The sequence below is a fragment of the Anas acuta genome, chromosome 29, assembly GCF_963932015.1.
Source record: "Anas acuta chromosome 29, bAnaAcu1.1, whole genome shotgun sequence".
Classification (NCBI taxonomy): domain Eukaryota; kingdom Metazoa; phylum Chordata; class Aves; order Anseriformes; family Anatidae; genus Anas; species Anas acuta.
The window spans coordinates 626,473-633,156 of record NC_089007.1 but is presented as its reverse complement, the minus strand read 5'-3'; positions in this window follow the sequence as shown (position 1 = coordinate 633,156).

Genomic DNA, 6,684 nt, shown 5'->3' with positions numbered 1-6,684 from the left:
CATGTGGGGCTGCGTAAAGGCTCCCCTGGGGAGTTCACTTGTACCCAAAGCCTTCCTTTGGGGGCACTTCTGGATGGGCGAAAAGGGCTCGCAACGCATTTCCTGGGGCCTGATTTTTCACTCGTCTCCGATGACGGCTAGGGCTATGTTTAGGTTTGCTTAGGAACAGCGAACCCGGAGGGTCCAGTTGCATGTGGGGCTGCGTAAAGGCTCCCCTGGGGAGATCACTTGTACCCAAAGCCTTCCTTTGGGGGCACTTTTGGATGGGAGAAAAGGGCTTGCAACGCATTTCCTGTGGCCTGATTTTTCACTCGTCTCCGATGACGGCTAGGGCTACGTTTAGGTTTGCTCATGAACAACGAACCCGGAGGGTCCAATTGCATGTGGGGCTGCGTAAAGGCTCCCCTGGGGAGTTCACTTGTACCCAAAGCCTTCCTTTGGGGGCACTTTTGGATGGGCGAAAAGGGCTCGCAACGCATTTCCTGGGGCCTGATTTTTCACTCGTCTTCGATGCCGGTTAGGGCTATGTTTAGGGATGCTCGGAAACAGCGAACCCGGAGGGTCCAGTTGCATGTGGGGCTGCGTAAAGGCTCCCCTGGGGAGTTCACTTGTATCCAAAGCCTTCCTTTGGGGGCACTTTTGGATGGTCCAAAGGGGCTTGTAACGCGTTTTCTGGGGCCCGGGTTTTCAGTCTTCTCCCATGCCGGCTAGTGATATATTTAGGGTTGCTCGGAAAAATTGAACCCGGAGGGTCCAGTTGCATGTGGGGCTGCGTAAAGGCTCCCCTGGGGAGTTCACTTGTATCCAAAGCCTTCCTTTGGGGGCACTTTTGGATGGGCGAAAAGGGCTCGGAACGCATTTCCTGGGGTCTGATTTTTCAGTCGTCATCGATGCCGGCTAGGGCTATGTTTAGGGATGCTCGGAAACAGCGAACCCGGAGGGTCCAGTTGCATGTGGGGCTGCGTAAAGGCTCCCCTGGGGAGTTCACTTGTACCCAAAGCCTTCCTTTGGGGGCACTTTTGGATGGGCGAAAAGGGCTCGGAACGCATTTCCTGGGGCGTGATTTTTCAGTCATCTTCGATGCCGGCTAGGGCTATGTTTAGGGATGCTCAGAAACAGCAAACCCGGAGGGTCCAGTTGCATGTGGGGCTGCGTAAAGGCTCCCCTGGGGAGTTCGCTTGTACCCAAAGCCTTCTTTTGGGGGCACTTTTGGATGGTCCGAAGGGGCTTGCAACGCATTTCCTGGGGCCTGATTTTTCACTTGTCTCCGATGACGGCTAGGGCTATGTTTAGGTTTGCTTAGGAACGGCGAACCCGGAGGGTCCAGTTGCATGTGGGGCTGCGTTAAGGCTCCCCTGGGGAGATCACTTGTACCCAAAGCCTTCCTTTGCAGGCACTTTTGGATGGTCCAAAGGGGCTCGCAACGCATTTCCTGGGGCCTGATTTTTCAGTCGTCTCCGAAGACGGCTAGGGCTACGTTTAGGTTTGCTCATGAACAGCGAACCCGGAGGGTCCAGTTGCATGTGGGGCTGCGTAAAGGCTCCCCTGGGGAGTTCACTTGTACCCAAAACCTTCCTTTGGTGATACTTTTGGATGGTCCAAAGAGGCTTGCAAGACGTTTTCTGGGGCTCGGGTTTTCAGTCTTCTCCCATGCCGGCTAGTGATATATTTAGGTTTGCTCGGAAAAATCGAACCCGGAGGGTCCAGTTGCATGTGGGGCTGCGTAAAGGCTCCCCTGGGGAGTTCACTTGTACCCAAAGCCTTCCTTTGGAGGCACTTTTGGATGGGCGAAAAGGACTCGGAACGCATTTCCTGGGGCCTGATTTTTCTGTCGTCTCCGATGCCGTCTAGGATTATGTTTAGGGATGCTCGGAAAAAGGGAACCCGGAGGGTCCAGTTGCATGTGGGGCTGCGTAAAGGCTCCCCTGGGGAGTTCACTTGTACCCAAAGCCTTCCTTTGCGGGCACTTTTGGATGGTCCAAAGGGGCTTGCAACGCGTTTTCTTTGGCCCGGGATTTCAGTCGTCATCGATGCCGTCTAGGGCTATGTTTAGGGATGCTCGGAAACAGCGATCCCGAAGGGTCCAGTTGCATGTGGGGCTGCGTAAAGGCTCCCCTGGGGAGTTCACTTGTACCCAAAGCCTTCCTTTGCGGGCACTTTTGGATGGGCGAAAAGGGCTCGGAACGCATTTCCTGGGGCCTGATTTTTCACTCGTCTCCGATGCCGGCTAGGGCTATGTTTAGGGATGCTCGGAAACAGCGAACCCGGAGGGTCCAGTTGCATGTGGGGCTGCGTAAAGGCTCCCCTGGGGAGTTCACTTGTACCCAAAGCCTTCCTTTGGGGGCACATTTGGATGGTCCGAAGGGGCTCGCAACGCATTTCCTGGGGCCTAATTTTTCACTTGTCTCCGATGACGGCTAGGGCTATGTTTAGGTTTGCTTAGGAACAGCAAACCCGGAGGGTCCAGTTGCATGTGGCGCTGCGTAAAGGCTCCCCTGGGGAGTTCACTTGTACCCAAAGCCTTCCTTTGGGGGCACTTTTGGATGGGCGAAAAGGTCTCGCAACGCATTTCCTGGGGCCTGATTTTTCAGTCGTCTCCGATGACGGCTACGGCTACGTTTAGGTTTGCTCATGAACAGCGAACCCGGAGGGTCCAGTTGCATGTGGGGCTGCGTAAAGGCTCCCCTGGGGAGTTCACTTGTACCCAAAGCCTTCCTTTGGTGACACTTTTGGATGGTCCAAAGGGGCTTGAAACGCGTTTTCTGGGGCCCGGGTTTTCAATCTTCTCCCATGCCGGCTAGTGATATATTTAGGGTTGCTCGGAAAAATCGAACCCCAAGGGTCCAGTTGCATGTGGGGCTGCGTAAAGGCTCCCCTGGGGAGTTCACTTGTACCCAAAGTCTTCCTTTGGGGGCACTTTTGGATGGACGAAAAGGGCTCGCAACGCATTTCCTGGGGTCTGATTTTTCAGTCGATTTCGATGCCGGCTAGGGCTATGTTTAGGGATGCTCGGAAACAGCGATCCCGAAGGGTCCAGTTGCATGTGGGGCTGCGTTAAGGCTCCCCTGGGGAGTTCACTTGTACCCAAAGCCTTCCTTTGGGGGCACTTTTGGATGGGCGAAAAGGGCTCGCAACGCGTTTCCTGGGGCCTGATTTTTCACTCGTCTTCGATGCCGGTTAGGGCTATGTTTAGGGATGCTCGGAAACAGCGAACCCGGAGGGTCCAGTTGCATGTGGGGCTGCGTAAAGGCTCCCCTGGGGAGTTCACTTGTATCCAAAGCCTTCCTTTGGGGCACTTTTGGATGGTCCAAAGGGGCTTGCAACGCGTTTTCTGTGGCCCGGGTTTTCAGTCTTCTCCCATGCCGGCTAGTGATATATTTAGGGTTGCTCGGAAAAATTGAACCCGGAGGGTCCAGTTGCATGTGGGGCTGCGTAAAGGCTCCCCTGGGGAGTTCACTTGTATCCAAAGCCTTCCTTTGGGGGCACTTTTGGATGGGCGAAAAGGGCTCGGAACGCATTTCCTGGGGTCTGATTTTTCAGTCGTCATCGATGCCGGCTAGGGCTATGTTTAGGGATGCTCGGAAACAGCGAACCCGGAGGGTCCAGTTGCATGTGGGGCTGCGTAAAGGCTCCCCTGGGGAGTTCACTTGTACCCAAAGCCTTCCTTTGGGGGCACTTTTGGATGGGCGAAAAGGGCTCGGAACGCATTTCCTGGGGCGTGATTTTTCAGTCATCTTCGATGCCGGCTAGGGCTAGGTTTAGGGATGCTCAGAAACAGCAAACCCGGAGGGTCCAGTTGCATGTGGGGCTGCGTAAAGGCTCCCCTGGGGAGTTCACTTGTACCCAAAGCCTTCCTTTGCGGGCACTTTTGGATGGACGAAAAGGGCTCGCAACGCATTTCCTGGGGCGTGATTTTTCAGTCGTCTCCGATGACGGCTAGGGCTATGTTTAGGGATGCTCGGAAACAGCGAACCCGGAGGGTCCAGTTGCATGTGGGGCTGCGTAAAGGCTCCCCTGGGGAGTTCGCTTGTACCCAAAGCCTTCTTTTGGGGGCACTTTTGGATGGTCCGAAGGGGCTCGGAACGCATTTCCTGGGGCCTGATTTTTCACTTGTCTCCGATGACGGCTAGGGCTATGTTTAGGTTTGCTTAGGAACGGCGAACCCGGAGGGTCCAGTTGCATGTGGGGCTGCGTTAAGGCTCCCCTGGGGAGATCACTTGTACCCAAAGCCTTCCTTTGCAGGCACTTTTGGATGGTCCAAAGGGGCTCGCAACGCATTTCCTGGGGCCTGATTTTTCAGTCGTCTCCGAAGACGGCTAGGGCTACGTTTAAGTTTGCTCATGAACAGCGAACCCGGAGGGTCCAGTTGCATGTGGGGCTGCGTAAAGGCTCCCCTGGGGAGTTCACTTGTACCCAAAACCTTCCTTTGGTGATACTTTTGGATGGTCCAAAGAGGCTTGCAAGGCGTTTTCTGGGGCTCGGGTTTTCAGTCTTCTCCCATGCCGGCTAGTGATATATTTAGGTTTGCTCGGAAAAATCGAACCCGGAGGGTCCAGTTGCATGTGGGGCTGCGTAAAGGCTCCCCTGGGGAGTTCACTTGTACCCAAAGCCTTCCTTTGGAGGCACTTTTGGATGGGCGAAAAGGACTCGGAACGCATTTCCTGGGGCCTGATTTTTCTGTCGTCATCAATGCCGGCTAGGGCTATGTTTAGGGATGCTCGGAAACAGCGAACCCGGAGGGTCCAGTTGCATGTGGGGCTGCGTAAAGGCTCCCCTGGGGAGTTCACTTGTACCCAAAGCCTTCCTTTGGGGGCACTTTTGGATGGGCAAAAAGGGCTCGCAACGCATTTCCTGGGGCCTGATTTTTCACTCGTCTCCGATGCCGTCTAGGATTATGTTTAGGGATGCTCGGAAAAAGCGAACCCGGAGGGTCCACTTGCACGTGGGGCTGCGTTAAGGCTCCCCTGGGGAGTTCACTTGTACCCAAAGCCTTCCTTTGCGGGCACTTTTGGATGGTCCAAAGGGGCTTGCAACGCGTTTTCTTTGGCCCGGGATTTCAGTCGTCATCGATGCCGTCCAGGGCTATGTTTAGGGATGCTCGGAAACAGCGATCCCGAAGGGTCCAGTTGCATGTGGGGCTGCGTAAAGGCTCCCCTGGGGAGTTCACTTGTACCCAAAGTCTTCCTTTGGGGGCACTTTTGGATGGACGAAAAGGGCTCGCAACGCATTTCCTGGGGTCTGATTTTTCAGTCGATTTCGATGCCGGCTAGGGCTATGTTTAGGGATGCTCGGAAACAGCGATCCCGAAGGGTCCAGTTGCATGTGGGGCTGCGTTAAGGCTCCCCTGGGGAGTTCACTTGTACCCAAAGCCTTCCTTTGCAGGCACTTTTGGATGGGCGAAAAGGGCTCGCAACGCATTTCCTGGGGCCTGATTTTTCAGTCGTCATCGATGCCGGGTAGGGCTATGTTTAGGGATGCTCGGAAACAGTGAACCCGAAGGGTCCAGTTGCATGTGGGGCTGCGTAAAGGCTCCCCTGGGGAGTTCACTTGTACCCAAAGCCTTCCTTTGGGGGAACTTTTGGATGGTCCAAAGGGGCTCGCAACGCATTTCCTGGGGCCTGATTTTTCAGTCGTCTCCGATGACGGCTAGGGCTACGTTTAGGTTTGCTCAGGAACAGCGAACCCCGAGGTTTCAGTTGCATGTGGGGCTGCGTAAAGGCTCCCCTGGGGAGATCAATTGTACCCAAAGCCTTCCTTTGGTGACACTTTTGGATGGGCGAAAAGGGCTCGCAACGCATTTCCTGGGGCCTGATTTTTCACTCGTCTCCGATGATGGCTAGGGCTATGTTTAGGGATGCTCGGAAACAGCGATCCCGGCGGGTCCAATTGCATGTGGGGCTGCGTAAAGGCTCCCCTGGGGAGTTCACTTGTACCCAAAGCCTTCCTTTGGGGGCACTTTTGGATGGGCAAAAAGGGATCGCAACGCATTTCCTGGGGCCTGATTTTTCACTCGTCTCCGATGCCGGCTAGGGCTATGTTTAGGGATGCTCATGAACAGCGAACCCGGAGGGTCCACTTGCACGTGGGGCTGCGTAAAGGCTCCCCTGGGGAGTTCACTTGTACCCAAAGCCTTCCTTTGGTGACACTTTTGGATGGTCCAAAGGGGCTTGCAACGCGTTTTCTTTGGCCCGGGATTTCAGTCTTCTCCCATGCCGGCTAGTGATATATTTAGGGTTGCTCGGAAAAATCGAACCCGGAGGGTCCAGTTGCATGTGGGGCTGCGTAAAGGCTCCCCTGGGGAGTTCACTTGTACCCAAAGCCTTCCTTTGGGGCCACTTTTGGATGGTCCAAAGGGGCTCACAACGCATTTCCTGGGGCCTGATTTTTCAGTCGTCTCCATATCGGCCGGGGCTACGTGTAGTTTTGCTTAGGAACAGCGAACCCGGAGGGTCCAGTTGCATGTGGGGCTGCGTAAAGGCTCCCCTGGGGAGATCACTTGTACCCAAAGCCTTCCTTTGCGGGCACTTTTGGATGGGCGAAAAGGGCTCGTAACGCATTTCCTGGGGCCTGATTTTTCAGTCGTCATCGATGCCGGCTAGGGCTATGTTTAGGGATGCTCGGAAACAGCGAACCCGGAGGGTCCAGTTGCATGTGGGGCTGCGTAAAGGCTCCCCTGGGGAGTTC